Raw genomic sequence first — 26,702 nt, 5'->3', positions numbered from 1 at the left:
AAGGAAATTTTCCAAGGGGGCACTTGGACTTGAACCAAGGACCACTTGATCTGCAGTCAAACACTCTACTACTAAGCTACACCCCCACAGAAATTGGCATCTGCAGCCAATGTTGGGAACTGGACAAGGAACAAGAGACAAGAGGCTTTTGCGTAACTCACATCCCAGGTGCCACCCTTGGGCTTGGTCTCCACACTGAGCAGGCGGGTGGCAGGGGTCTGATGCTGTCACAGCTGCAAGGCAAGTCACCCACCTGGCCCCTGAGCTCCATGTGGGCAGCAGCCAGACAGTGTGAATGGAACAGAGGGTCATCGGGGGCGGGGATTTGTATATTTTAGGAAGGGTCCTGAGTCCTGGCTCCGAGCCACGCACCTTGGCAGAAAGACCAGCGGCCCCTGCACAAAGCGCATTGTGGGAATAAGAGTTGGGGCAGCAGGAAAGGGGCCGGCCCCCCAGTACCAGCGAGTAGGTGTGAGAAGATGGGAGTGAATCCTGCTACTTCTCATGCGCAAAGGCAGCACTTTTCCAATGCAGCTAATTCTGCCCCACCTGCAACCTGCCTCCAGTGCTCCTGCCACTGTCTGGCCCAGAGGGCTGGTGTCCAGCAGCTCTCTGCCCCAACATGGATGGTTTTGGGGAGAGCAAGTAGGAAGTGGGGGCCAGGGCGGGAGGGCCACTGGAGCCACTTAGCCCCCTGGCTGGCTCTGCTAGTAAAAAGAAAAATTGGAAATTTCTCTCCTCATTGGAGAATGTGGGTATCGATCCCACTACCTCTCACATGCGAAGCAAGCGCTCTACCACTTGAGCTAATTCCCCTGCTTCATATACAATGGTCTTCTTGGAAGCTCTTCCCTTCTCCACAGAGACGTCGGCCTTCTAGGTCAGTTAGTCCTGGGAAAGGAGAAGGCTCCAAAAAGGCTCCAAAAAGGCCTCAAAGGTCTGGGCTGTCAGCTGGCCGCGTGTTCCGCGGCTTTGCTCTGCTCTGCTCTTCTCCCCTTCCCCCCGGTCTGCAGACCAGGGGGACGGGGAGCAGAGCAGAGCAAAGCTGCAGAGCCCGAGGGCAGCAGGATAGCCACGGCGCGTCTGGGCTGTCCCGCTGCCCGCGTGTTCCGCCGCTTTGCTCCGGATGCCTGTGGTACAGCAGCTGGGGCGCTGCCGGTTGGTCCCGTAGCGCCGCTCTGGGCGCCACTGGACCAACCCAGCAGCACCCCAGCTGCTCTGCCCCAGGTGTCCCCAAGTCAGCAGCTGCTGAAAATGACCAGTGGCTGACTACAGGAAGCCCCTGCCCCGGGCTTCCTGGAATGAGCCGCTGACCCGTTTCAGCAGCAGCTGACTTGGGGATGCCTGGGGTTCTTAAGTTGAATCTGTATGTAAGTCAGAACTGGCGTCCAGATTCAGCAACTGTTGAAACTGATCAGCAGCAGCTGAATCTGGACACCAGTTCCGACTTACATACAGATTCAACTTAAGAACAAACCTACAGTCCCTATCTTGTACGTAACCCGGGAACTGCCTGTAGGCGCATTGATTATTTTGAACTATGGGACGCACCCCTAGTGAGTTAGAGCTGAACTCTGCCCCCAGCTCCCTGCTCCACCCACCCACCTACCTACTGACTCCCTCGCTGCCATGGGGCTGTTTGCATTGGCCTCTTCTCTCTGTAGCCAGGCTTCAGCCAGGACTGAGACTCAGGCAGGAGAATGTGACCCGGCTCCCTGCACCTGGGCCCTGCATTTCTCATCCCTTCAGAGACACTTGCCAGTGGAGGAATAAATCACAGTCACATGAGTGTAGATTATGAAACTTTGTAGCTGTTGTTGCCTTGGAAACTCCCCACAGACCTTCCCCTGGGGTCCCGGGCAGCCCACTCACACTGCACAGCTTTCTTCGAGGTGAGGGTGCTGTGTAGACGTGCCCGTCCTGTTGAGGGCCAGCCTGCTGGGGGGAGGCTCTGGCCACTTCCTTTCCCCGTGTCTCTCAGGCTGTGTCTACACTGCAGGGCTACGTCTACACTGCAGGCTTTTTGTGCAAGAGCAACTGCTCTTGTGTAAAATCTTGCAGAGCGTCTACACTGAAGGCACATTTTTGCGCAAGTAAATTTATAGTGCAGCATCAGACAACAGGGCTTCTTGCACAGAAGTTATTGCTCTCCCCACGAGTAATAAGCCCTCTTGTGCAAGAACTCGTCCACAAGGAGGCAGTGTGGACGGGCAACAGGGGTTTCTTGCTCAAGAAAGCCGTATATCTAAAATGCCCGTCAGAGCTTTCCTGCGCAGGAAAGCGTCCACACTGCCATGGCTGCTTTTACAGAAAAGCTCTTCTCTTGTGCAACAGCACATGGCAGTGTGGACACACTGTTGGGCAAGACCTTTTGCACAAAACAGGGTAGATGTAGCCAGGGGTGTTTGGGTTTGTTACCAGCACTGAGCTTTGTACAACAGCCCAGGGAACATTGTGAAAAGCCAAAACCTTCCCGCCCTGGGTGTCCTTGGCCAGTCAGCAAGTGGCAGAAAGGTTCCCTGAAGTGCTGACTTCAGGTGATTTGAAGCAAATTGTAACAGCTCAGATGAGGTGGCCGAGTGGTTAAGGCGATGGACTGCTAATCCATTGTGCTTTGCATGCATGGGTTCAAATCCCATCCTCATCGGGTGTTTGCAGCCTGTCCTCTTGCCTCTCTCAGAGGTTCAGTGCCAGCCTCTCCTGCAACCCTGCCTGCCCCACAGGGGAAATCTCCACAGAGACACTCCCAGCTCAGACCCTCAATCCCTTCTGCCCTCAAGGGGAAACCTCACAAAGGAGATTCCAGGCAGCCAGGCCATGGGGGGGTCTCTGAGATGTCCCACCTGGCTGTTGCCATGGTCCCTCTATGAGGTCACTGCCTCCCAGCCAATGAGCTGAGGTTCTGCAAAAGTTTCTTGTGATGTCACTGCTGCCTGGCAGGCTCATGTCCTGCCCCTGGCCAGCCCCTTGGCATGTGTGAGCTGCTCCCCCTCTGCCCCTGTCACTCAGGGCTGGTTCTGGGGCTCACGCAGGGAACATCAGAGGCTGCTCAGGGGGCCACATTGCTAGGCCAGGGGCCCTCCTGTGGGGCTGTGAGTGTTGCCGTCCCTGCTGTACAGACACGGCCATAGAGCCTCAGGAGGCTGCAGCGGTGGGAGACACTTCCCTGGTTTCGGGAGGGAGACGAGATGTCAAGTCCCATGACTTGGAGCCAGCTACAGATACCCATGGAAAGCTGATTTTCAGAGGGGTGTGATCAGCCCTTCCTGTGTATCTGGCTTCTTCAAAGGGGCTTAATCAGGAGCTAAAGTTGAAGAAGGGACAGTTAGAAGGTGAATTTCTGTCTCTGGCACTGTCCCACCTGACAAAGAATTTACATTCCTCTGCTTTCTGAGACAGTTGGCAAGGATGCTCCACAGTGGCTCTCTCTCTCTCTCCCTCTCTGCAGAAGCTGTTCAGACCCCTCACTAGCCAATGCTGGTGTTAGGTGCAGCTCTGAGTGCTAAAATCCCAGATGTACAAAGTCAGAATGAAGGGGATGCATTTTGCTCTAGGAGTGACAGCCGGAGGGAGGTGGCTGCAGCAGAGCAGGGTCTGTCTGGAGACAAAGAGGAGCCTGAGGATGAGAAGGCCCATGAGAGGCAGAGACTCCAGAGCGGGGGGGGGGGGGGTAGTTATTTGGTCTGGCAAATTGACATGGCCCAGTCTGGCTGCTTTGATGTTCTATTTGGCTGTTCTTGTCCCCTCTGGGCAAGGGAGAATGGACCCTCCCCCCCATCCTGAAGTGGACATTAAATGGCCTGTGAAAGGCTAGTGTAGGTGAGCAAGGAGAGATGCTTTATGTGTTTCTGATGGTGTAGTGGTTAGGATCCAGCACTTTCATTGCTCTGGCCTGGGTTCAATTCCCAGTCAGGGAAGCCCCTGGCAACTTTTACCAAACAACTCCATAGTCAACTTTCATGGCCTTAGTCAACTTTCTTGCCACATGTTACAGCAGCTGTGACCCAAGAGGTTAACTCAGGGCCCCTTTCCCACCTCTCCCTCACTGCTAAAAAAAGGGTCTAATGGTGCCAGCAGCCTTTCAGAACATCCCCCAGCCCTTCCCTCCCCCTTTGGCTGGGCACTGTCTGGACTCAGGCCTCCCCAGTGCCAGCCTAAGGGCTCTGGAGAGGACAGGGCAGCTCCAGGGGCAGAGTCCTTTTTTCTGCAGTAGCTCAAACCCAGCCCCTTGGTTCCAACTAACTTTACTCCTCATTTTTTGCCCTCTGTATCTCCCCCCCAACACCCCCCCTTTCCCACTCCCCCCCCCCCGCTGGTAACACAATCAGGACTTTTCCCTTGAAAGAACAAATTCTCTGGTTTTTATGTGGGGAATGTAGAACTGGGGAGGGGCTGGGGAAAGACCCTGGGAGGGGGTGGAGGCTGGGAGGAAGGGCTAAGGCTGGCACCTTCCTTTGATGGTCCCACTGCTTCATATCAGGGGCCTCAGCAGCGCTGGGGGGTGGCTCCAGGGGGAGAAGCTGGTTCAGAGGAACTTGAGCTGCTGGGCCACTGAAGCAGGCCCCCAGCAGCAGCCTCTGTGCAGGGCTCACACGCTCCAGGCCTCCCGGTCATATTGAGTCTCCCCGTGTGGCTTGGGCTCCAGAGCCTGCCCCCCAGCTGGTGCCTTGAGGTAGCCACTGCAGAAGCAGGAATTTGGGCATCAGTTGCCCTGCTTTTGGGGACAGGAAGCCAGGCCAAGGCCCTTTTAGCCACTGGAGCTGTACAGGCTGGAGCCTCCCCCGACCAGATCTCTGCCCTGCTTCCTGCAAAGCTCACATTTTTGCTTTTTTCTGCTTCCCTGTCCATAGCAGGCAGCTAAAGGAAGCAAAGTCAGCGAACCAAACACCCCTGTGGTCAACATGGGGCTTGAACCCATGACCTTGGCGTTATTAGCACCATGCACTAACCAACTGAGCTAGACAGCCTACAAAAGTACAGCTCACCAGTGGCCCTTTCAAGAAAGGCACCTCAGGCAGCTGCAGGGACGTCTCTGCAGCTGCCAATGGCTCTTCTCTGACAGGGCCACTAGCAACTCGCTGTGACGTGGGCTGGCTAGTCCAGCTGGTTTGAGGGTTGGTCAAGGTGGCTGGCGGCCGGCAGACCCAGGGCAAAGAGGCAGCCGGAATCTCTTGCTGCCAGCACCTTGCCTCCCAGCTTCTTCCCTGTCGGCAGCAGCCGCAGCCCCTTTTGGCCACTGGGAAGAGAGGCAGGAATGGGGCCAAGTAGCGAGTCAGGCTGAGGGGGGCAGGCAAAGCTCATCTTGTCTTGCAGGGCCACTGGCAACAGCTTCTCTCTTGTGCGCTGCTGAGGAGAAAAACACCCTGAGAGGGACCAGAAAGACCCATTTAAAAGATTGTTTAGAGGGGGGGGGCACCTGCTAGCGCGAGGGGGGCAAGAGTCAGAGCCTGGCAGCTCCTGGGGACCACACAAGAGACCACAAGGGTAAGCAGCAAGCTCCAGGCAGGTTAAGTTTTAGGGCCCAACCCATCTCAGCCAGGCAGACCATAGCATCAGACTGAGCTCCAGGGGGCATCGGACACAAAACTCTCTCTCTGGGGAGCTTGTAGATAAGGAGCCCAAAGCTCATAAAGCCGGAGGGTTTTGCAGCAACCAGCCCAGCCCCAGCGAGTCCCACTGAGATTTCAACTCAGCTCACAGGATTCAGAGTCTGAGTGCTGCCCCTTACAACATGGGACCTTCATGAGCCAGCAGGGACTCAATTACGCTGAACTGGAGCCTCAGCTCATGCCCACTGGGACCAGCTTTGCTTGTTTCCTTCCACCCAGAGCCCCCTTCTTCTCCTGGGCTGCAAGGAGCATCCCTGGGACGCCCTGAGACAGGCACAGGACTGTCCCATAACCAGCCCCACCCCACCCCACCCCACCCCACCCCACCGGCTTTGGCAGAACAAAGGGGGGGGGGCTAGCTAGACTGCTCCCTTCTTACACACTTCAAAAAGTCCGTTTGCAAACAGGCCAAGACTGTGTGGCCTAAAAGATAAAGCATCTGACTTTGGGTTGGAAGACTACAGGGTTTGAGTCCCTTTGCAGTTGTGTTGACTGTGCTTGTGGGTTCTGGTATCTCGTGCTTGGAAAGGTTCTTTGTAACGATATGTATCCATTGGAAGGCCTCTAGCTATTCAGCAAATCTAACCTTTACCATTCTGCAGAGAGGCAGCAATTAACTGTAGAGCCTGGGCTCACATTCCATCTAAATAGCATTTCAATAGGGTCACACTAGGCTGTGAGAAGGGGCTTGGATCCTAATGATACCCACTGTCACCAAGTAGGAAACAGATCTCAGGATGGGTAGAGAAAACTTAGTTAACAGCATTTTGTCTGGCAAAAAACTGCTTACCAGTGTTTGTGCAATTGGTATTCTATGATTATTGTCCTCACTTTCCTATTGTTTGTCTGTGTGATCGCTGTCTGCATTGTAACTGTTTCTCTCTGCTGTATCATTAATGTTACTGGGGGGAAATCAACAAAGGTGGTGCAGTATGATTGGTTAGGTAAATCATAATAGTATGTTATCTTTGGTTAGTAACATTAAACTAAAATAATTGGTTAAGCAGGACTCAATTTTCACTCTATAAACTGGGGTCCAAGAAGGAGACCAGGGAGAAGAAGGAAAAGGGGAAAAGAGAAGAGGAAGAAGGAGGAAAAGGGAAAGGAAGGGAGAAGACCAAGAAGGAGGAGAGAAGCCCTGGAAGCAGAACTCACCTCCAAGGCAGCCTCAGACCAGAGCGGCCAGGACCCCTCTGTATGACGGTTGAAATGGTTTGCTGTGTGAATTCTGTCAGGTGACGTCAGGCCTGGACACTGGAATTATTTACCAGTTTCCCTGAGCTGTTAAGTCTCAGAGCTGTGATGGCCAAGTGGTTAAGGTGTTGGATTAGAAATCCAATAGGGCTCCTCTACGCAGGTTCAAATCCTGCTCACAGTGAGGCCTGTGTTTTGGTCACACCCCTTCCTAAGGCAACAAGGTACCCAAACTCTGAGACCTGGGAGAAGAACCTGCCAGTCCCATCAGAAGGGACACCTGGGCTATGTCTACACTCACAGCTTCTTCCATGAGTAATATGCAAATGAAGCTAAGTTTGGAATATTACTGAGCCTCATTTGCATAGCTAATGAGCCACCATTTTTTTCCGAAGAGACTCTTGCACCAGAAGGAGCTGTCTACACTGCCCCTTCTTGCGCAAGAAAAACCCTCTTGCGCACTGCGATTACACCTATTACTTTTCACTAAACACAATTATCAGACTGCCCAGTGCACATTCCTACCTTCCTTTGTGCACACAACATACCTGGGGCTCTAATTACTGGCCACCTGCCTTTCACACAGATCATTGATCCTTGTGACTTTCAGGTACATTCACATGGCAGCTGTTTGAACATAATGTGCTTCTATTGCATGATCAGCACCAGAGTCTCCATTTGTGTCTACACTGTGAGTTTTCTCAGCAAAAGACGTGCTAATGAGCAGGGCTTGCCAAGCAGCGGGGAGCTCTGCTCGCCAGCCACGCGGTTTCGCATGGTTCTGTGCTCTGCGCACACGCAGATCGTTCTGCGCATGTGCAGATTGCTCTGCTCCAGCTCTTCCGGGATGTAATTACTTACATCCATGGGCGAGTAGATTCCATTATTTGCAGAGCCCTGGTAATGAGGGTCTCATTTACATGAGTCATGATCTCATTTGCATATTTTCTGACAAACTGGTTTTGTGCTAGGGTTGTTGTGCAAAAAACAAGCAGCATGGAAGTTTTCTGTTTGTGCAAAACCCCCTTTTTCTGCAAGATCAGGATACCTCTTTTTTGGGAGCATAAGAATCTTGTGGGAAAAGGGAAATTTGTGCAAAAAAAATGTTCGCACTGCTTGTTTTTGCACAGCAATCCCATTGGCAGAAAATATGCAAATGAGATTGTGACTGATGCAATTGAGTCCCTCATTAACATATTTTTTACAGAGAAAACTTTTAGTGTAGCTGTAGTCTCTATGAGCCTCACTAAATCAAACCCCTAGGGCACCTCCTGCTCTTTGCTACTATCCTACTCCCACTGTGAGGGCACCACCAAGCTCAACTGAAGGTAAAACCAACTCCAGATACATGTTGAGAAGAAAAGACCCATTGAGCTGGCAACAAGGCACCACTGGGAGTTGAACCCAGGATTTCCTGCTTACGAGGCAGGCGCTTTAGCCAACTAAGCCATGGTGCCCTCCTTGGAAGCAGCCCTAAAACTGTTCTACTTTATGGTTCCAGACACCCCCTTCCCATTCCAAAGTGCAGCTGTTCCCCGTTCCCCTCCAGCTCTTGCCATGACTCAAGGCCTGCGCAGCCCAAGACATTTGATTGGCAGCTGGTACCCAAAACCTTTCTGTCAATTGTAGCCCCAGGCCCCAAAGGGACAGACCCAAGGCAGCCGCCTGGTTCTAAGGCCGGGCCTGCAGCCAGGGGGAGGGAGAAGAATCTCTCCTTTCAGCTGGAGTTGAATCAGCCACCTAAGGACACTTGCCCAGCACCCGCTACAGGCCTCTGCTCTGCCAGCTGAGCTATGGAAGGTGCCTGGGGCAGGCTGCTTTGCCCAGGTGGCCCTTGGACGAGTGCCAGGGCAAGAGCCCCCCGAAGGGGACGGCCTCCCAGGGGAGGGGCAGAGGAATCCAGCAGCACAGGGGTGTCACTGGCGCTTCACCCACAGAAGGACCCTTGAGTGATCCAGGCAGAAACGCCGCGTCTTGCTCCCTGCAGCTCCCCTTGCTGCCCTGGCAGGCGCTGCCCCTTCCCCCACTGGCCTGGGCCTGGCCTCCCTCCCCTGCCTGGCACCACAGAAAGCCCCTTGGTATGAGCCTGGGCAAGCTTAGGCCCTCGGCTCTGGGGCCAGCCCCATTGTGTGTCAGAGCCCCCTGGCCACAATGCTACTCCAGGGGGCCTGGTTCCAGGGCCTCCTAATCCCAGGGACTGGGGGGCTGGAGGCCTTTGCCCTGGAGCCTCAGAGCTCCCTCAGTGCCACCTGCCAGGAGGGGGAATCTCCCGCAGGGCCGGTGCGATGTAGGAACCTCTCCCAGGGCAGTGCCCCCAGCCCAGTCCCTGCCCCTTACGGGGGTAGGTAAGAGATACCCCCTCCCCTTCCCCAGAGAGCAGCCCCCCAGGGCTATAGGGGCGGATCTGGCCCAGGGCTGCTCCCAGCAGAGATGGCTTTGATCCCAGCCTGGGTCCAGGGAAACTGCTCCCAGCTCCCAGCACCTGCGAGGTTGGGGGAGTGAGCAGATCAGCGTTTGCAGATATTTACACTTATTTGCATAATGCGTATGCAGATATGCAGGGCTCGGCAATTAGGGCAATCTACCCGCCCGTGGTGAGTAGATTTTAGCCCGGTGCGACGCTCGGTGCAGTCTGCGCATGCGCAGTGATATGTAAATAAAATGTTACTGGTCTGGCAAAAGTTTGTGAATGGTTTGTCTGTCCATGGTATAAACACAAAGGCTGGAAACACTGGCCTGATCCATGGGGGCTGGCCGAATGCAAGGCAGGGAAAACATTGGGTGAAGGGAGGGGGCATATTTTCCCCACCAGGCCTTTGTTCCTCGGAATCCCTGGGGACGTTGGGTTTTGTCTCATTTTTCTTCCCTTTTACCTGCTTCCCTCTTTGCTGTGAGGAGGGGGCAGCTCTCGCCCTCGCGGTGGGAAGCCATGGTACAGGGATGGGATGGGCACATGCTCTGAGGGAGTCCCTGGGCTGTTTGGGGAGAAAAGTTTCTCATGTCTGCTCTCCTCCACACCACCAGGATGGCCAAGTGGTTAAGGCGTGGGACTTAAGATCCAGTAGACGTTTGTCTGCGTGAGTTCAAACCCCACTCCTGGTAACTTCCCTTCTTTGGCGAGACATTGATCAGGATGGTGTTTAATCCTGCTGTGAGGCAGGGGACTGGACTTTGTCTCTGAAGGTCCCTTGGGCTATATCTGCACTGGTGGGTTCTGCACTGGTGGGTTCTTGTGCAAGAACACATCCATGCTGGTGTGTGTGAGCTGTGCTTCTGTGCAAGAGCATCCATGGCAGTGTGGATGCTCTCTTGTGCAAGAAGCCCTTTCTTACCACACTTTACTATAAAACTTCTTGCACAAGAGCGAGTGGGCAGCGAGTGGGCAGTGTGGCCCTTCTTGCGCAATAACCGACCAGTGTAGACACAGCCTTCCAGTTCTAGTCCCAGTTCTGATTGGCTGAGCAGGGGCCAGTCACAGGGGGGAGACTCAGGACTTTGTTAAAGCGACAAGGAGTCCTGTGGCACCTTATAGACTAACTGAAGTGTAGGAGCATAAGCTTTCGTGGGCAAAGACCCACTTCGTCAGATGCATCTGACGAAGTGGGTCTTTGCCCACGAAAGCTTATGCTCCTACACTTCAGGTAGTCTATAAGGTGCCACAGGACTCTTTGTCGCTTTTGCAGATTCAGACTAACACGGCTACCCCTCTGATACTTGATTCAGGACTTTGTTGTTCTCCTTAAGTCCCAGCAAATGAGGCAGAACCAATCGACTGCTCGGGGAATTGTTCTGCTTCTCGCCAGTGGTTGTCTCTGAGCAGCTCCTGAGTCTCTCTGTGTCCCGATGCTTCTAACCCACTGGCTGAGCCATCCCTAGGCTGGGCTGTGGGGCTGTAGCTCCTTTGAGGCACTTTATTCTGATCCGTCAGGGTGTGAAACTCCAGACTGAGGGGGAGTTTCAGCATCAGGCTTCTGGGTCCTTTTCTTCAGTCCCCACCCCACTCAGTAACCCACCCCCAGCCTCTTCCAGCACAGCCTGCCCCACCTTCCCCTATAGGGCTTCCACAGGGGCCTCTGTCCCAGGGGGAATGGGGAGCCCCTGCCCCCGGCACCCACCCAGCCTGCTGCTGCTCCCACAAGAGCAGAGGATTCACCCGACACAAGTAAGTGCCTCTGTCCCCCCTGACCCTGGCTGCTGGGTTCCCCTCCTATGTAGCTTGCTGGCCTAGGTAAGGTCACATGAGACTGCTCATATCACCCCTCACCTCTCCTCCGCCAGCATGGAGCCCTGGGCAGCCGCCCTGGTCATTCAGGTCTCAGGCTGGCAGGGCCTGCAGGGATACTGGGTTTGAATGACAAGGTGTTGGAGCAGCTATTAAAAGGCTTCTTCCTTGGCAGGGGCGTTGTGCTTGTGGATTGGCTATTTCTTGGATGACTGGTGCTTGCACATGCAGCTGGCCTTTAGCAAATCAGAACGATGCGAGTCGTGAGTAACCCAGCACCTCTGGAAATGGGAGTGGAGTAAAAAGTACAATATTGTCTAAACAAAATAAAATAACTTGAATAAAAATCAAAGTGTAACTAAAATAAATGACTTGAGTAAAGTACAAACACCCAAAAAAGGTCTTGAGCAGTGTGATCAAGTATTTCTACTTAGTTATTTTCCACCTCTGCCCGGCAGGCAGGGGTTCCTGGCCCCTTGCTGGTCTGTGGACTGGCAGTTTGTTACCACTGACTTAGAGGAGCCCCAGGAACTGCAGTTTCAGGAAGAAACAGCAAGAGATTTTGATTGGCTGCCAGGTGCTCCACATGCTAATCAGGAGGCGTGTTTCTGTAAACAGGGACATGGAGCATATTCTAATATACAGATTTCTAAACCTAGTGGAGTGTGTTTGAATGGGACAAGCATTTTGCTGAGATTATTTCTGTTTCACACAGATGTTGTGTGAAAACATTCCTCATGAGGAGAAAGTGAATGCACATGAGTGTGGGTGTGTAGCGAGCAGGCTGCTGTTAAGACTGTGCTTTCAGGGATCATTTCTATAGTTGGTAACTAGAGAAATATAGCTGAAAGTGGTTGGTCTTGCTAGCCATGAGGATGAGTGACAGTGTTCTCTTCTGAGCATGAAGCAAGCAGATAGTGTTGTTTTAATGTAATTGTTGTCTGCTGTTGATGATTGTTCCTTCTTTCCTGTTGGGAAGCTGGAGGAAGAGAGCACAGGCTGAGTGGTTGGCTACTGTCAAAATGTTTAAAATTAGTTTTCAAGTAGAAAGGAGCAGGGATTTCACTTTATAATCCTGTCCTGGCTTTTCTTGAATTCCTGGTTTTATATGTGCTACCCCGATCCTGATGTCTTCATGTTGTTCTCTCACCAGCTTTTGGGTCTTTTCCCCTGAGCTTCTCACACTCAACTTAGCTAGTCTCTTCTTAGATCTGCTTCATGCGTTGTCCCTCATCTGTTCCTTAGTGGCCCTGGGGGAGACAGATACTAGGTGCAGCCAGGTGTTAATTATCCCTTGGGTTAGTGTCTTTCTCCCATAACTTGTAGCTAAGATATTTGTTAGTAACTGGCAGAGGCCGCTGGGGCTCACCCCCGAACAGGCGCCCACAGACTCAATATTGGTGCACAAGATGAAACTCACCCTGCTCCTGGAACAGAAACACTGATGAGCAGTGAGGCCCCTCCCTTGCAGCACCGAGCAGTGAGAGCTGAGTGACAGGGGAGGCAGGTCCAGGGGAAGAAGGCTCCATGACTGTGTCAGAGGGAGGCTCTGCCCTGGCCAGTGGGGAATCGTTGCCTCTCCGAGGGGCCCAGGCCTGGTGGGTCATTTCCGCAGGGTACTGAGTGGGGGCTGGAGCCAGTTCTGTGTTGTCTCCTTCAACAATCAAAGCAAACCAATGGATCTTGTGCAGACCCGACTGTGCTGGGCTAGTGCTGTGTGTGCCACAGAGCTTCCTGCAGGGCTGCCTACACAGCAGAGGGGAGGGGCAGTTTGAGTCACCCATCTCTGCCCCTTCTGAAAATGGCAAGTGTTGTCTTAGCAGTGAGGGAGAGGTGGGAAGGAGCCTGAAGTAACCTCTTGGGTCACAGCTGCTGTAACGTGTGATAGTGAAATAAAAGGTTAGGCAGTTGTCCAGAGGGTAAATTGACCAGGGATCTGTGGCTGGTTTCTTGGAACCAGACAGGACTTGTTCGGGGTAGGTGGGATTGGGTGCTAGGCCCGGGGCCATCTGGGGCATGGATATTGCTGAGGTGTCGGAGGGGTTTTGCTCGTGAGGCTTCAGGCAGGCAGTTGAAGCGCTCTGTGGGACTGGTTTGTGGCCTGTTTGGAGAGGTCACCAGTCTGGGGGCTGTAAGGAGCCCCAGATTTGAGCAATTCGCCCTGAGCAAACGTCCTCAGCTGTGCCCAGATACGGCCCGGTCCGTCACAGGGGACCATTCTCCCTTGTCCAGAGGGACAAGAACAGCCAAACAGAACATCAAAGCAGTCAGACTGGGCCATGCCAGTTGTCCAACTAGCCCAGAATCCTGTCTCAGGATAGCAGACAGTTATTAAGTGATTCTTCCCATCTCCCATTCCCAGCTTCTGGAATGCACCAGCTAGGGACACCTGCCCTGTCCATCCCGGTTAAATGCCATTGATTGACTTTTCCTGCATTAAATTATCCAATTTTGTTTTGGACCTTCGTGCAGATTTCAGTTTTGCAACATCCTCTGGCAAGGAGTTCCACTGGGTGCAAAAATGCTTCCATTTGGTTTATTTTTAACTTGGTTACTTATCAGTTTCATTCTCTCACCCTGGTTCTTTAGTAGGAGAAAAAATAATTTCTGCACCCTTGTCATCATCACATAAACCCCTGTCCCGTCGCCCCTTGCTTGTCCCTTTCCCAAGCTGAGAAGAAGAAGTTCCATGAACTCCTGGGAGCTGCTGTTCCAAAGAAGAGGCATTTCCTGTGGAGAAGATGGCCAAGCCCAATCCCCTACACAGAGCCCCAGGAAATACCAATGGACATTGGGAAAGCTCCCTCTCGGGCACAAAGGCAGCACTTTTCCAATGGAGCTAATTCTGCCCCACCTGCCCCCTGCCTCCAGTGTTCCTGGCACTGCCTGGCCCAGGAGGGCTGGTGTCCAGCAGCTCTCTGCCTCAGTGTGGCTGGCTTTTGGGGAGAGCAACTAGGAAGTGGGGGAGGGGGGCTAGGGCAGCCACTTAGCCCCTGGCTGGCTCTGCCAGTAAAAGGATGATGATGATGATGATCTCCCTGAACACTGGAGAATGTGGGCATTGATCCCATTGCCTCTCACATGCAAAGTGAGCGCTCTACCACTTGAGCTAATTCCCCAGCTGTGTTAAGTTTGGCCTTCTTGGAGGCTCTTCCCTTCTCCACAGGGACGTCTGTCTTCTAGGTCAGTTAGTCGTGGGAAAGGAGAAGGCTCCGAAAAGGCCACAAGGGCAACTCTCAGGAAGGAGACTCCCTGCAGCAAAGCCATGGGCGGGGAGGGCAGCGGCAGGGTGTGGTCTCTTTGATGACCCCTGCCCTGCAGCCTGTCCCACCTGGTCATTGTCATGGACTCTCTGTGAGGTCATCACCTCCCAACCTCCTTTAGCCAATAAGATGTGGTGCTGCAAAAGCCCCTTGTGATGTCACTGCCACACCCACCCCTGCCCTCCAGGGCTAATGTCCTGCCCCAGGCAGCCCCTTTGCATGGCTGAGCTGCTCCCAGGGGTGAAAGTGACACATTTCTTACAGGGGCTGTTCTATTGGGCACCACCCTTTGGGGGGGAGGAGGATCAAGGCAGGAAGTCAGGGGAGGGGTTGTGATAGGACCGTACCTGTAAGAAATTAAAATGTGGAGTGTGGGCGACTCAGGGCAGGGATTTGGGGAGTGTGTGAGAGTGGGGGGGAGGGGCTCAGGGCAGGGGTGAGGATGTGGAAGGGTAGAGAAGTCAGGGCACACGCAGCCTTTGTTACTCACCTCACTTGGCTGGCAGCTGACACGCTGTTCCTTGCTTCCCTTCTGCTGCTTCATCTCTTAAGGTGCCCCCCGCCTGCCCCGTGCTGAGAGCCAGGCCCAAGCAGGAAAGAGGCGTCAGGGTCCCACCCCCCATCTTCCCACCATCAGCAGCCACAGCCCCTGTCAGCCACTGGGTCAGCCCAGGAAGGGAGGAAGGAAATGGGGCCAAGTAGTGAGTTAGGGTATGAGGGGCAGGCAAAGCTCATCTTGCCTTGCAGGGCCACCAGCAACAGCATGTGTCTTGTGCGCTGCTGTGGAGTAAAGCATCCCTGAGGGAGAACCCTGCCCCCAGGGCTACGTCTAGACTGGCCCCAAATTCCAGAAAAGGGATGCAAATCAGGTAAATCAGCATAGGGAAATCCGCGGGGGATTTAAATATCCCCCGCGGATTTAAATAAACATGTCTGCCGCTTTTTTTCCGGCTTGGAGAAAAGCCGGAAAAAAGCGTCTAGACTGGCCCGATCCTCCGGAATAAAGCCCTTTTACGGAGGATCTCTAGGACTAGGAGATCCTCCGGAAAAGGGCTTTATTCCGGAGGATCGGGCCAGTCTAGACGTTTTCCGGCTTTTCCCCAAGCCGGAAAAAATAGGTGAAGCTACAGAAGCTGACGGGGACAATCAGCGGGCGGAGGGTTATTTTTTCTCCTCCCTGGGCTGATGTGGCTAGAACTGAGGAGAAGAAAATCCTCTTCCCTTCTCCTCAGAAGATGGAAATTGCAGTTGGTTCTCTCTCTGGTTCTACTAAAGCTGGACACCAGGACTAGACTTTTCTTTCTAAAACCCTGGTGAAAACTGAGCGCCAATTGCTCGCAGGCTGAGAATGTGAGTTAAAGAAAGTTATCACCCAGCATGGGGCTTGAACCCATGACCCTGAAACTAAGAGTCTCATGTTTTACCCACTGAGCTAGCCAGGATGCATGCAAAAAGTTTCCTAATATCCCATCACAGCATAACAGGAGCCAAGTGTTCTCCACTGACTGACTCAAGGCTCTTTCTTGACCCTCATGTGGGGTTCTGGTCTGTGGAGAGGTTTGAACTCGAACCCCACTCCCAACACACCCACTTCTTTCCCCACAAGGAACGGCCCCATTTCCATCTCTCCAGGGACAGGAGAAGGGCTCTGGCCTGTTCTCTGCAAAATGCTCAGCCTGTATCATTTTCTGCAGGAACGAGTGGGATCCATGCGCCCTGTTCCTCAGTGAGAGGTATGTGTCCTCTTCCCCCCTTTCCACAGACACAGCAGGCCAGGGGGCTATGAGCCTCCAGAGGCCCCTTCCTACTTGGCCTCCCACAAAGCTGGGGTGAAAAGCTGCTAGACCCCAGCCCTCCTGGGCCAAGCCATGGCAGAGGTAGCAGGATTCACTCCCATCTTCTCCTGCCTGTGCCCTGGTACTGAGGGGCCGGCCCCTTTCCTGCTGCCCCAACTCTTATTCCCACAATGCACTTTGTGCAGGGGCCATTGGTCTTTGTGCCAAGGTGCGTGGCTGGGAGCCAGGACTCAGGACCCTTCCCCCAATCCCCCCTCTGACCCACTCACACTGTGTGGCTGCCTCCAGCACGGGCTGAGCTCAGGGGTCAGGTGGGTGACCTGCCCTGCAGCTGTGATGGCATCAGGCCCTTCCAGCCCACCTGCTCAGTCTGGAGATGGAGCTCCAGTGGCCTCAGACACCCAGCAAGAGGAACAAAACTCTCTTTGTTGAACCTTAGTGCATGGAAGCTGAAGCACCAGGACCTTGTAACAACCAGCAGAGTCTTAGTAGGTCCTACTAAGATTTGAACTCACATTGCAGGATTCAGAGTCCTGAGTGCTGCCCTTACACCATAGGACCTGTGATGTGAAAGTGTAGTGGGCACCTCTGACTCTCAGCTCTCAGACTGGCCTCTGCTCTCCTGGCTTCCCTCCAGCTGCTTCATCCCCCAGGACTCCCTGTAAGAAATGTGTCACTTTCACCCCTGGGAGCAGCTCAGCCATGCAAAGGGGCTGCCTGGGGCAGGACATTAGCCCTGGAGGGCAGGGGTGGGTGTGGCAGTGACATCACAAGGGCCTTTTGCAGCCCCTCAGCTTATTGGCTAAAGGAGGTTGGGAGGTGATGACCTCACAGAGAGTCCATGACAATGGCCAGGTGGGACAGGCTGCAGGGCAGGGGCCATCTCAGAGCCCCCCCATGGCTTTGCTGCAGGGAGTCTCCTTGAGAGTTGCCCTTGAGGCCTTTTCGGAGCCTTCTCCTTTCCCACGACTAACTGACCTAGATGACAGATGTCGCTGTGGAGAAGGGAAGAGCCTACAAGAAGGCCTCTGTAAATGCAGCAGGGGAATTAGCTCAAGTGGTAGAGCGCTTGCTTAGCATGTGAGAGGCAGTGGGATCGATGCCCACATTCTCCAATACAGTTCAGCTTTTATCCCTTATTTTCACTGTCAGGGGCTCAGTGGCCTCCTCCCTCTTCCTACCTGCTCTCCCAAAAGAGACAGACCTGGCTCCCCTTTCTTTGCTACCAGCAATTGCCATGCTGCAAAGCAGAGAGTGGAGATATCAGGCTCTGTGGTGCAATGGAAAGCAAGTTGGACTTTTAAGCTGCAACAAAATACAGGACTATGTAGCACTTTAAAGACTAACAAGATGGTTTATTAGATGATGAGCTTTCGTGGGCCAGACCCACTTCCTCAGATCAAATAGTGGAAGAAAATTGTCACAACCATATATACCAAAGGATACAATTAAAAAAACCGAACACATATGAAAAGGACAAATCAAATTTCAGAACAGAACAGGGATGCGGGGGAGGGGGGAAGGTAAATGTCTGTGAGCTAATGATATTAGAGGTGATAATTGGGGAAGCTATCTTTGTAATGGGTAAGATAACTAGAGTCTTTGTTAGGACCCCGCCGTAAAGTGTCGAATTTTAGCATGAATAACAGTTCAGAGGATTCCCTTTAAAGTGCAGTTTTAAAAGGCTTTTGAAGCAGGAGGAGGTAATTAAGTCATTGAGATAATGTCCTTTCTGAGTTAAAATGGCAAGAAACTGTTTTTTTTCTGTATTTTGTTTTAGCTGTATTGCCCAGGCCTGGCTTAGAGGGAACCTTGGCCCTGGGCTGTGGGGGAGGGGCGCTGTGGAAAGGCCAGTCTGGCCTTCCTGGGCAGGGCATGACGACATGCCGCAAAACATCCTGGACAGAGAATTACAGGCCAAACTGGCTTCTTATCACAGCCAAAGTAGCTCAGTGGGGAGAGCGTTAGACTGAAGATCTAAAGGTCCATGGTTCAATCCCAGGCTTTGGCATGCTCCAATAGGGGCTAATTACTTCAAGTTGATGGTTTTGCTTAGAGCTGTTATCACAACCTGCACTGCAGGAGAAAAGGGGAGATGAGCTGCATCCTGGGGCTCTTCCTGCTTTCTCTTGGCCCCTAGGTCTCTATCCTGCTGCAGGGCAGGTACAAAGGCTACAGTTGGGGGGAATCAGGTGACACCACAAAAAACACTCCCTGTTGGCAGTGCTGGAACATGGCACCACATGAGCATGTTGCTAACACCCATGTCTCCCCCCCTCAGGGCCACTAGAGATGTCCTTGCACCCTGGAGTTGTCTGTCTGGGCCATGCACTCACACACACTGGCCCCTCCCTTTCTAGGACAGGGCTCCTGTTGTTCCTTGCTTTACTCAACCTGGGAGTTGGGCTTATCCCCAAGCAGCAGGGGCTGTGTTTACCTGGGGAGCCACAAATAGCAGCAGAACCCCCTGTTCCCACTTTTTGCTTGGCTTTGAACCAGGAGCCTTTCGCACATTAAGCAAACACGATAACCACCACCCCACAGAAACATGCTTGTCAGTTTTTTTCTGTACATAAACTTGGACAAATATTCTATTACTAATTCTTTGCCCAAGGCAGAGCAAGAGCAGGGAACAAGACCCCCCCCCCCCCATACTTCTCTAGACCCTTTGCTCCCAACACAGGGGGGGGGGGGTGCACCTCGGGAGGAGTGACCCACATCATATCCCCAGCATTTCTGCCCTTCATGGATGGACCTTTGGGGGAGGGCCAGATGCTCCATCCTCTCACTCAACTCCTATCACACACTGGAGCAGGGCAGCGCCCAGGGGTAGGGCTGAGCCATGGGGTGCTGGGTAAAGGGCAGCAGCTGCAGGAGCTGAGCGTTTCCCCAGAGCCCAGGGATCCATAACGAGGCACCATACCGCGTGTCTCTCTCGGAAAGGCACGGAAAGGGATTGACTGGGGTTGGCAAGAGTGGCTCAGGGGTTGTGCAGCTTGTTGCCATGGTCAGGGGTGTGGCCAAAACAGAGGCCTCGCTGTGAGCAGGATTTGAACCTGCGCAGGGAAACCCTATTGGATTTCTAGTCCAACGCCTTAAACACTTGGCCACCACAGCTGTGAAGTCAGCAGTGTCCCAGGATCAGGGAAACTGGTAAATAATCCCAGTGCTCAGGCCTGACCTCACCCGCCCCACAGAATTCACACAGCAAACCTGGCTTCCAGCACACAGGGCAAGCTTGGGGGCTCATTGCTGGGCCCTGGGGTAAAGCATTAAACCAGCCCCCTCCTGCGGGGCCTGTGAGTGTTGCTGTCCCTGCTGTACAGACAGGGCCATGGAGACAGGGAGAGGTTCACTGAATGGGCCAAGGTCACCCAGCTAGTTAGAGTCAAAATCTGCCCCCAGCTCCCTGCCCCACCCACCGACGTGCTGACTCCCTCGCTGCCAGGGGGCTGTTTGCATTGGCCTCTTTTGCTGTCTTTTCTGCTTTGAGACATTGGGACAGTTGGCCAGAGCGTCCCGCAGTTGCCATCTCCCTCTGTGCAGGTGCTGTCCAGAGCCCCGACTAGCAAACGCTGACACTGCTGTTAGGTCCAGACCAGAGGGGAGTGTTTAAGGGTTATTTTGGAAGAAGGGTTTCTCCCCAAATAACTGCATCTAAACGTTGTTTTTTATTTCATAATAAAGTATTTTGAAACAGCGCCCGGACACGATTATGCAAATGTAGCGCAGGATATTTAAATCCCGGTTTCATTTACAATTTTGAATGTCTCCATTTGCATCCCTCTCCTGAAGGAGACTGCAAGTGTCAACATGTCCTGGGTGTTGCAACCTCCCAGCACTCACCTGATGTTCCCTCCCCGCTGCATGAAGCCGTTTGGGAGTCCTCCTGCATCCCCTGGAGCTGCAGGTCATCAGCATTGTCATCCTGAAGCTGCAGCCGCTGCTTCCCAGGTATCTCCATCCCAGACTCCACAACTATCCCTGGAGACAGGGGCTCCCCACACCCCGGGATACGGTCCAGTTCCTCACAGTATGCACAGTGCTGCGGTGCTTCCCCAGAGCGGGACCTGCCCTCACGGGCCCTCAAATACCCCTCCCGCAATTCGTTGACCTTGGGTCTGACTTGGTCTAGGATGCAGGAGGGGGGAGGTGGCCTCTCTCTGCAAGGCCATCAGCCATTGGGCCATATGTTAGATAATTTCATGGAGGTTAGGTCCATAAAAGCTATTAGCCAGGGGATAAAATGGTGTCCCTGGCCTCTGTTTGTCAGAGGCTGGAGACGGATGGCAGGAGACAAATCGCTTTATCCTTCGGTCCTCCCCCTCTGGGGCACCTGGTGCTGGCCACTGTCGGCAGACAGGACACTGGGCTAGACGGACCTTTGATCTGACCCAGTATGGCCGTTCTTATGTTTTTATGTTTATAAATGTCTGCATTCCTCCCCCTGGACTGCCGGGCCTGCAGAGACTCCCCATCGGATCACAGCTCCAAGAGGGTCTTTATCTCTGGCCCAGACACTGACAATGTCCAGTGTTTCTGCCCCGTGCTTGGTCCTGTGATGTGTCCCTGGAGGGGTCTCTGGGGGTTGTGCCTGTGACATGGCTCTCCGGAAGGCAGACGTGCTCGATCTTAGGCAAAGGACCCAGAAACAACACTTTACAGCAAAAAACACAAGGACGCTCTTGGTCCGCATCCCTGGGCCACAAAAAGTATCCAGAAGTCACTTCCCCACCTCTCCCTTGGCTGCTCTAGAGCTTAGCCCAAAGTCTGATAAACTCTACTCTCCCACCCAACAACCTCTGGGACTCCTCTCCCGCCCGGCTCCTCACACCACGGAGAGCGCAGGGCAGCCACTACCACAGAGTCATCACTTCTGGTCTTTGCCTAATAGCCAAGAAGTTCTGCTTTACCCAAACCACACAGGCACCCTCTCGCCTCTGGCTAACCTCATGGCAGATATAGGATTTCCTCACTAATTTTCCCAGCAAGTTTGCAGGCAGGCATTGGTGGTATAGTGGTGAGCATAGCTGCCTTCCAAGCAGTTGACCTGGGTTCAAGTCCCAGCCAATGCAATGTAAAGAGGGTGCATCAAATCTTCTTACTGAGGTTTTACTTGAACCCTGAAAAACAGGCACAAATGGGTTCTGCAGCTGAGGGCTGCCTCTCACCCCTCTTCATCCTCTCCCAGGGCATGCACAGTAATGCAGTTCCTCCCTCACATACCTCTGCTGCGATTCCTTGACCTTGGCTCTGACTTGGTCTAGGATGCGGGGGTAGGAGGGAGGTGGCCTTTCTTTGCTAGACCATTGGCCATTCAGCCATAAATTTCCACATTCCTCTGCATGGACTGCAGGGCCTGCAGGGACTCCTCCTGGGACCACAGCTCCAAGAGGGTCTTTATCTGTGGCCTAGACCATGACAGTGCCTGGTGTTTGCTGTCCCTTGCTTGATTTGATTCCCAGCCAATGCAAGGTGAGAAGGGAACAGGCAGCCTCCTGGGGGAGATCTTATTTAACCCTGAACAACAGGCACAAGTGGGTCCCACAGCCAAGGGCTCCCTCTCACCGCTTTTTGGGGGTTGCAGCCCCAAAAAAACTAATTTGGCTGTTGGGGGTCTGCATGGGGCTTGTACCCGTGACCTGGGCATTATTAGCATCAAGCTCTAAACAGCTGAGCCAGCAGGCCCATGAGTAGACTCACAATAGAGGGAAGAGAAGAGTTTCCCTGCTATTGGAGAAAGCAGGCCAGGCCAAGGGCCCTTTAGCCACTGGGTCTGTGCAGATTGCAGCCTCCTCCTACCAACTCTCTGGCCTGTTTCCTGAAAAGCCTCAGCCTTTTGCCTGTTTCTGCTTCCCTGTCCATAGCAGGCAGCTAAAGGGAGGTAAAACAGTCAGCACAGCAAACAACTCTGTGGCCAGCATGGGGCTTGAATGCATGACTTTGGCATTATCAGCACCATGTGCTAACCAACTCAGCACAAGCTGAAGGAAACCACAAGCCTGGAGCAGGTGCAGAGGCTGCCATGACTGGCACTGGCAAGGCAGGGCTCTGACTGCAATTGTTGGGACAGGAGAGCCAGCGCCACATGGCCTTGTGATTCCCTGGTGGTGTCCGTGATCAGAGAGACCGAGGTGCAACCTCTGCAGCTCCTGCAGCCATGGAGAGTGAGGGTCTGTGGCCATCAGCTGCTTCTCATCCATGGTTTCCTTCTTCCCAACACTCCTCCCCAATCAGCCTTTTCCTGAACCAGCAGTTCCATGGGTGGCCAGAGGAGGCCTCTCCTGTGTCCCAGAAACACATAGGAAAATGTGAGCAAAGGCTGTAATAAGGCACCACTGGGAGTTGATCCCTGGTTTGTCTGTTTACAAGGGAGGTGCTTTAGGGACCTAAGCCATGGCGTCTTCCTTGGCCACATAGGTGTAATTGCTCTACTCTATGGTTCCAGACAACACCTTTGACTCCCAAAGTGCAGCAATTTCCTTCCAGCCCTGGCAGTGTCTGCGGCTGAGATGCACAAAGGAAGATACAAGATCCTTGGTGGGGGTCTTTGCCGGATGAACGTGCCTGAGGAAAGACACTGGAACTGCAACAGACACACAAAAGGGAACGAGGGACAGTTTGAGTCACACACATGGCAGGCGGCGCAGCACAGCCAGGGACCTTATCCACTCCCAGAGCACCCCAGCTTCTCCACCCCACTAGGCAAACTGCCCCATGGGCCTCGCCCACACCATGCTCGGGGCCTGGGGATTTTCTGTCACTTTGCCAGACCAAATATCTAGCCCCCCCCCCCCCACTGCTCTGGAGTCTCTGCCTCTCATGGGCCTTCTCATCCTCCTGCTCCGCTTTGTCTCCCGACAGACCCTGCTCTGCTACAGCCGCCTCCCTCTGACTGTCACTTCTGGACCTTCTAGAGCAAAATGCGCCCCTTTGTTCTGACTTTGAATACCTGGGCTTTCAGCACTCAGATTTGCACCTAACACCAGCATTGGCTAGTGAGGGGTCTGAACAACTTCTGCTGGGAGGGAGACAACTGTGGAGCGTCCTTTCTGAGAGCAAAAGGATGTAAACTCCTTGTCAGTGAAAGGAAACCTGTCACTCCAGGTGGGACTTGAGCTCACAATCCCTGGCTTAGGAGGCCAGTGCCTTGTCCATTAGACCACTGGGGCAAAAAGAAAATGTTGTCAGGGAAAGAAATTCACCCTTCTAAATGTTCCTTCTTTAACTTTTAGCTCCTGATTAATCCCCTTTGAAGAAGCCAGATACACAGGAAGGGCTGATCACACCCCTCTGAAAATCAGCTTTCCATGGGTATCTGTAGCTGGCTCAGAGTCATGGGCCTTGACATCTCGTCTCCCTCCCGAAACCAGGGAAGTGTCTCTCACCGCTGCAGCCTCCTGAGGCTCTATGGCCGTGTCTGTACAGCAGGGACAGCAACACTCACAGCCCCACAGGAGGGCCCCTGGCCTAGCAATGTGGCCCCCTGAGCAGCCTCTGATGTTCCCTGTGTGAGCCCCAGAACCAGCCCTGAGTGACAGTGGAAGGGGGAAGCAGCTCACACATGCCAAGGGGCTGGCCAGGGGCAGGACATGAGCCTGCAAGGCAGCAGTGACATCACAGGGGCCTTGTTCAGCACCACAGCTTATTGGCTGGGAGGCAGTGACCTCACAGAGGGTCCATGGCAACAGCCAGGTGGGACAGGCTGCAGGGCTGGGGCATCTCAGAGACCCCCATGGCCTGGCTGCCTGGAATCTCCTTTGTGAGGTTTCCCCTTGAGGGCAGAAGGGATTGAGGGTCCCAGCTGGGAGTGTCTCTGTAGAGATTTCCCCTTTCCCCAGGCTGCAGTGGGAGGGGCTGGGGCAGGCAGGGGTACAGGAGGGGCTGGCACTGAACAAACCCAAACACCCCCTGGCTACATCTGCCCTGCAGGCTTCTTGCTCAAGAACTGTTTTGTGCAAGAATTCTTATGCAAAGGTCTTGTGTAACAGTGCGTCCACACTCCCATGTGCTTTTGCACAAGAAAAGTACTTTTATGCAAGAGAGCCCATGGCAGTGTGGACACTCTCCTTCCAAGAAAGCTCTGATGGGCATTTTAGCCACAGGGCTTTCTTGAGCGAGAGACCCCTGTTGCCTGTTCACACTGCCTCCTTGTGGATGAGTGATTGCGCAAGAGGGCTTATTTCTCTTGGGGAGAGGAATAACTCTTGCACAAGAAGCCCTGTTGTCTGATGCTGAACTATAAATTTACTTGAGCAAAAACATGCCTGCAGTGTAGACACTCTGCAAGATTTTGGGCAAGAACAGCTGCAGTGAACAGCTCAAAAAACCTGCAGTGTAGACGTAGCCCTGCAGTGTAGATGCAGTCTGAGAGAGACAAGGAAAGAGAGTAACCAGAGCCTCCCCCCAGCAGGCTGGCCCTCAACAGGCTGGGTGTGTCTACACAGCACCTCACCTTGAAATGAGCTGTGCAATGTGAGCGGCTGCCTGGGCCCTCAGGGGAAGGTCTGTGGGGAGTTTCCAAGGCAACAACAACAACAACAACATTTCATAACATACAGTCATCTGTCTCTGAAGGGATGAGAAATTCAGGGCCCAGGTGCAGGGAGCCGGGTCACATTCTCCTGCCTGAGTCTCAGTCCTGGCTGAAGCCTGGCTACAGAGAGAAGAGGCCAATGCAAACAGCCCCATAGCAGTGAGGGAGTCAGTACGTGGGTGGGTGGGCAAGGAGCTGGGGGCAGAGCTGGGCTCTAACTCACTAGGGGTACGTCCCATAGCTCAGAATAAGCGATGCAATTGGGTAGCTTATTTCAAGTCAATTTTGAAATAGCTTATTTTGTAATTTGCCGCTGGCTGCACAGCACTTAGTTCCAAATAAATCGCTGTTCTGAAACATCCCTCACTCCTCGCACCATGAGGTTTGCAGGGACTTCAGAATAGCGAGCCCGTTATGGTTTGAAATAAAGGGCTTGCTCTTAAGACGCGTCAGTGTGATATGAGCACCACGTCCTAAACCTCCGAACTAGCCAGCCCACGGGTGTCAGTCCCACAAGTGGCCCTTTCAGAAAGGAGCCTCGGGCAGCTCTGGAACAGGGGAGGTGAGGCAGATGCATCTTTCACAGGTAGGAGAGCTAGCTCAGCTCAGCTGATAGAGCACTTGCTTAGCATGCAAAATGCAGTGGGGTCAATGCCCACATTCTTCAGGTGCAGCTCAGTTCTTATCTCTTATTTTCCCTGGCGGGGGCTCAGTGGCCCCCTCCCTCTTTCTACCTGCTCTCCCAAAAGAGACAGACCTGCCTCCCCTTTCTTTTTGCTCAGCAATGTACATGCTACAAAGCAGAGTGGAGGTATCAATCAGGCTCTGTGGTGCAATGGAAAGCACGTTGGACTTCTAAGCTGCAGGGAGCTGGTGTAAGCATACTGTGATATTCAAAGGTTGTGGGTTCAAGTCCCATCAGAGTCACTTTAGCTGCTTCCTCATTTCCAAGGCAGCTTTTATAGACCAGCAATCCTTAGGCTGACACGGGGGTGGGCTTGAATCCAGACAGTTTCCAGCAGCAGGCCTGGCCCATGTGGGGCCTGCGTCTGTGGGGGAGAGCATTGCTGGCATGCACCATAGGGATGCGGGTGAGAAGGTGCTGCGGGAGCTGGGCACGTGACGCCTGATGGCAGCTGTAAGGGATGCATCTGCCATCGGGCACCCCACATCGGTTGACATCCTGGGCAGCTACCGGGCTCGCCCATGCCTGCGTCTGGACCTGTCCAGCAGATCCCAGGGAGGGTGGAGGGAAGGATTGGTCCTTGGGGTTGGGGCTGGGGGTTGTTCTGAAAGGCTGCAGGTGCCGTTAGACTGTTTTGTCCTTCCCTGTTTCCTGCTAGTGCTGAGCGACGCTCAGGCTGTGTCTACACTGCACTGCTCTTCTGGAAAAAGCCCTTCCATGAGCATTTTCTCCTCCCACTGGGGAAGGCAGCTGGGCAGGACCCAGAATGTGGCGCAAATGGAAATGCTCCAATGCAGTGCTGGTGGGGGTGCCTCTGGGTTTGATTTAGTGGGTCTCAATTGGACTTGGTGTTTGAAATTATGCAAATGAAGCTCAGGAAGTTCAAATCCATGTTTCATTTGAAATTTCACTCATCTGGATTTGCATTCCTCCCTGGAAGGAGGACAGACCCTGTGTGAAACCAAGGGAGGAAGACACTCCTGTCAGTGAGGAACAGGGCGCGTGTATCCCACTCGCTCCTGCAAAGGAATGAAACAGGCTGAGCACTTTGCAGAGAACAGGCCATCGGCCTGCTGGGAGAGGCTCCATCATGCACAGACTCTGCGCAGGGCCAGACAGCTGGGAGGAGGCTCTGGCCATGGACTTTCCTCCCCTGTCTGTTACCTCCTGCACCTGGGGCTGAAAGGGACGTGGGCTGCAGGCTGGTCCTGCCCAGCTGCCTTCCCCAGTAGGAGCAGAAAATGCTCATGGAAGGGCTCACACGTTGTCCCCAATGCACTGGCCTGAGGGCCTGAATTCTTGCTGCCCCTGGGTGCAACCAAATGTACCTTCTGGGGGGGCAGGCTCCCCAGCTCACACCCCTCCTGTCACACAAAGCTTGCAAACGGGGTTGATTT

General features: G+C 53.6%; 9 non-coding genes across 9 annotated transcripts; 6 read left to right on the top strand and 3 right to left on the bottom strand.

The window, feature by feature from the left end:
• Positions 1–14: 14 nt before the first annotated feature.
• On the bottom strand, positions 15–86 carry TRNAC-GCA (transfer RNA cysteine (anticodon GCA)). The gene has a single exon. It is a non-coding gene; the product is annotated as a tRNA-Cys (tRNA).
• A 2,479-nt stretch (positions 87–2,565) lies between these two features.
• TRNAS-GCU (transfer RNA serine (anticodon GCU)) lies at positions 2,566–2,647 on the top strand. Its single transcript has one exon. It is a non-coding gene; the product is annotated as a tRNA-Ser (tRNA).
• Positions 2,648–8,186: 5,539 nt separating this feature from the next.
• TRNAT-CGU (transfer RNA threonine (anticodon CGU)) lies at positions 8,187–8,260 on the bottom strand. The gene has a single exon. It is a non-coding gene; the product is annotated as a tRNA-Thr (tRNA).
• Positions 8,261–9,822: 1,562 nt separating this feature from the next.
• On the top strand, positions 9,823–9,905 carry TRNAL-UAA (transfer RNA leucine (anticodon UAA)). The gene has a single exon. It is a non-coding gene; the product is annotated as a tRNA-Leu (tRNA).
• A 1,912-nt stretch (positions 9,906–11,817) lies between these two features.
• On the top strand, positions 11,818–12,033 carry LOC149522862 (small nucleolar RNA U3). The gene has a single exon (XR_016347484.1). It is a non-coding gene; the product is annotated as a small nucleolar RNA U3 (small nucleolar RNA).
• Positions 12,034–18,022: 5,989 nt separating this feature from the next.
• TRNAF-GAA (transfer RNA phenylalanine (anticodon GAA)) lies at positions 18,023–18,095 on the top strand. Its single transcript has one exon. It is a non-coding gene; the product is annotated as a tRNA-Phe (tRNA).
• A 1,024-nt stretch (positions 18,096–19,119) lies between these two features.
• TRNAS-UGA (transfer RNA serine (anticodon UGA)) lies at positions 19,120–19,201 on the bottom strand. Its single transcript has one exon. It is a non-coding gene; the product is annotated as a tRNA-Ser (tRNA).
• Positions 19,202–21,087: 1,886 nt separating this feature from the next.
• On the top strand, positions 21,088–21,159 carry TRNAG-UCC (transfer RNA glycine (anticodon UCC)). The gene has a single exon. It is a non-coding gene; the product is annotated as a tRNA-Gly (tRNA).
• A 4,282-nt stretch (positions 21,160–25,441) lies between these two features.
• TRNAR-UCU (transfer RNA arginine (anticodon UCU)) lies at positions 25,442–25,547 on the top strand. Its single transcript has 2 exons — positions 25,442–25,478; positions 25,512–25,547. It is a non-coding gene; the product is annotated as a tRNA-Arg (tRNA).
• The last annotated feature ends 1,155 nt before the right edge of the window (positions 25,548–26,702 follow it).

Source organism: Pelodiscus sinensis, chromosome 19 (genome assembly GCF_052426305.1).
Source record: "Pelodiscus sinensis isolate ZL-2025 chromosome 19, ASM5242630v1, whole genome shotgun sequence".
Classification (NCBI taxonomy): Eukaryota; Metazoa; Chordata; order Testudines; family Trionychidae; genus Pelodiscus; species Pelodiscus sinensis.
Note: the sequence above shows the minus strand (reverse complement) of the source record. Positions and strands in the feature narration are given on the sequence as shown.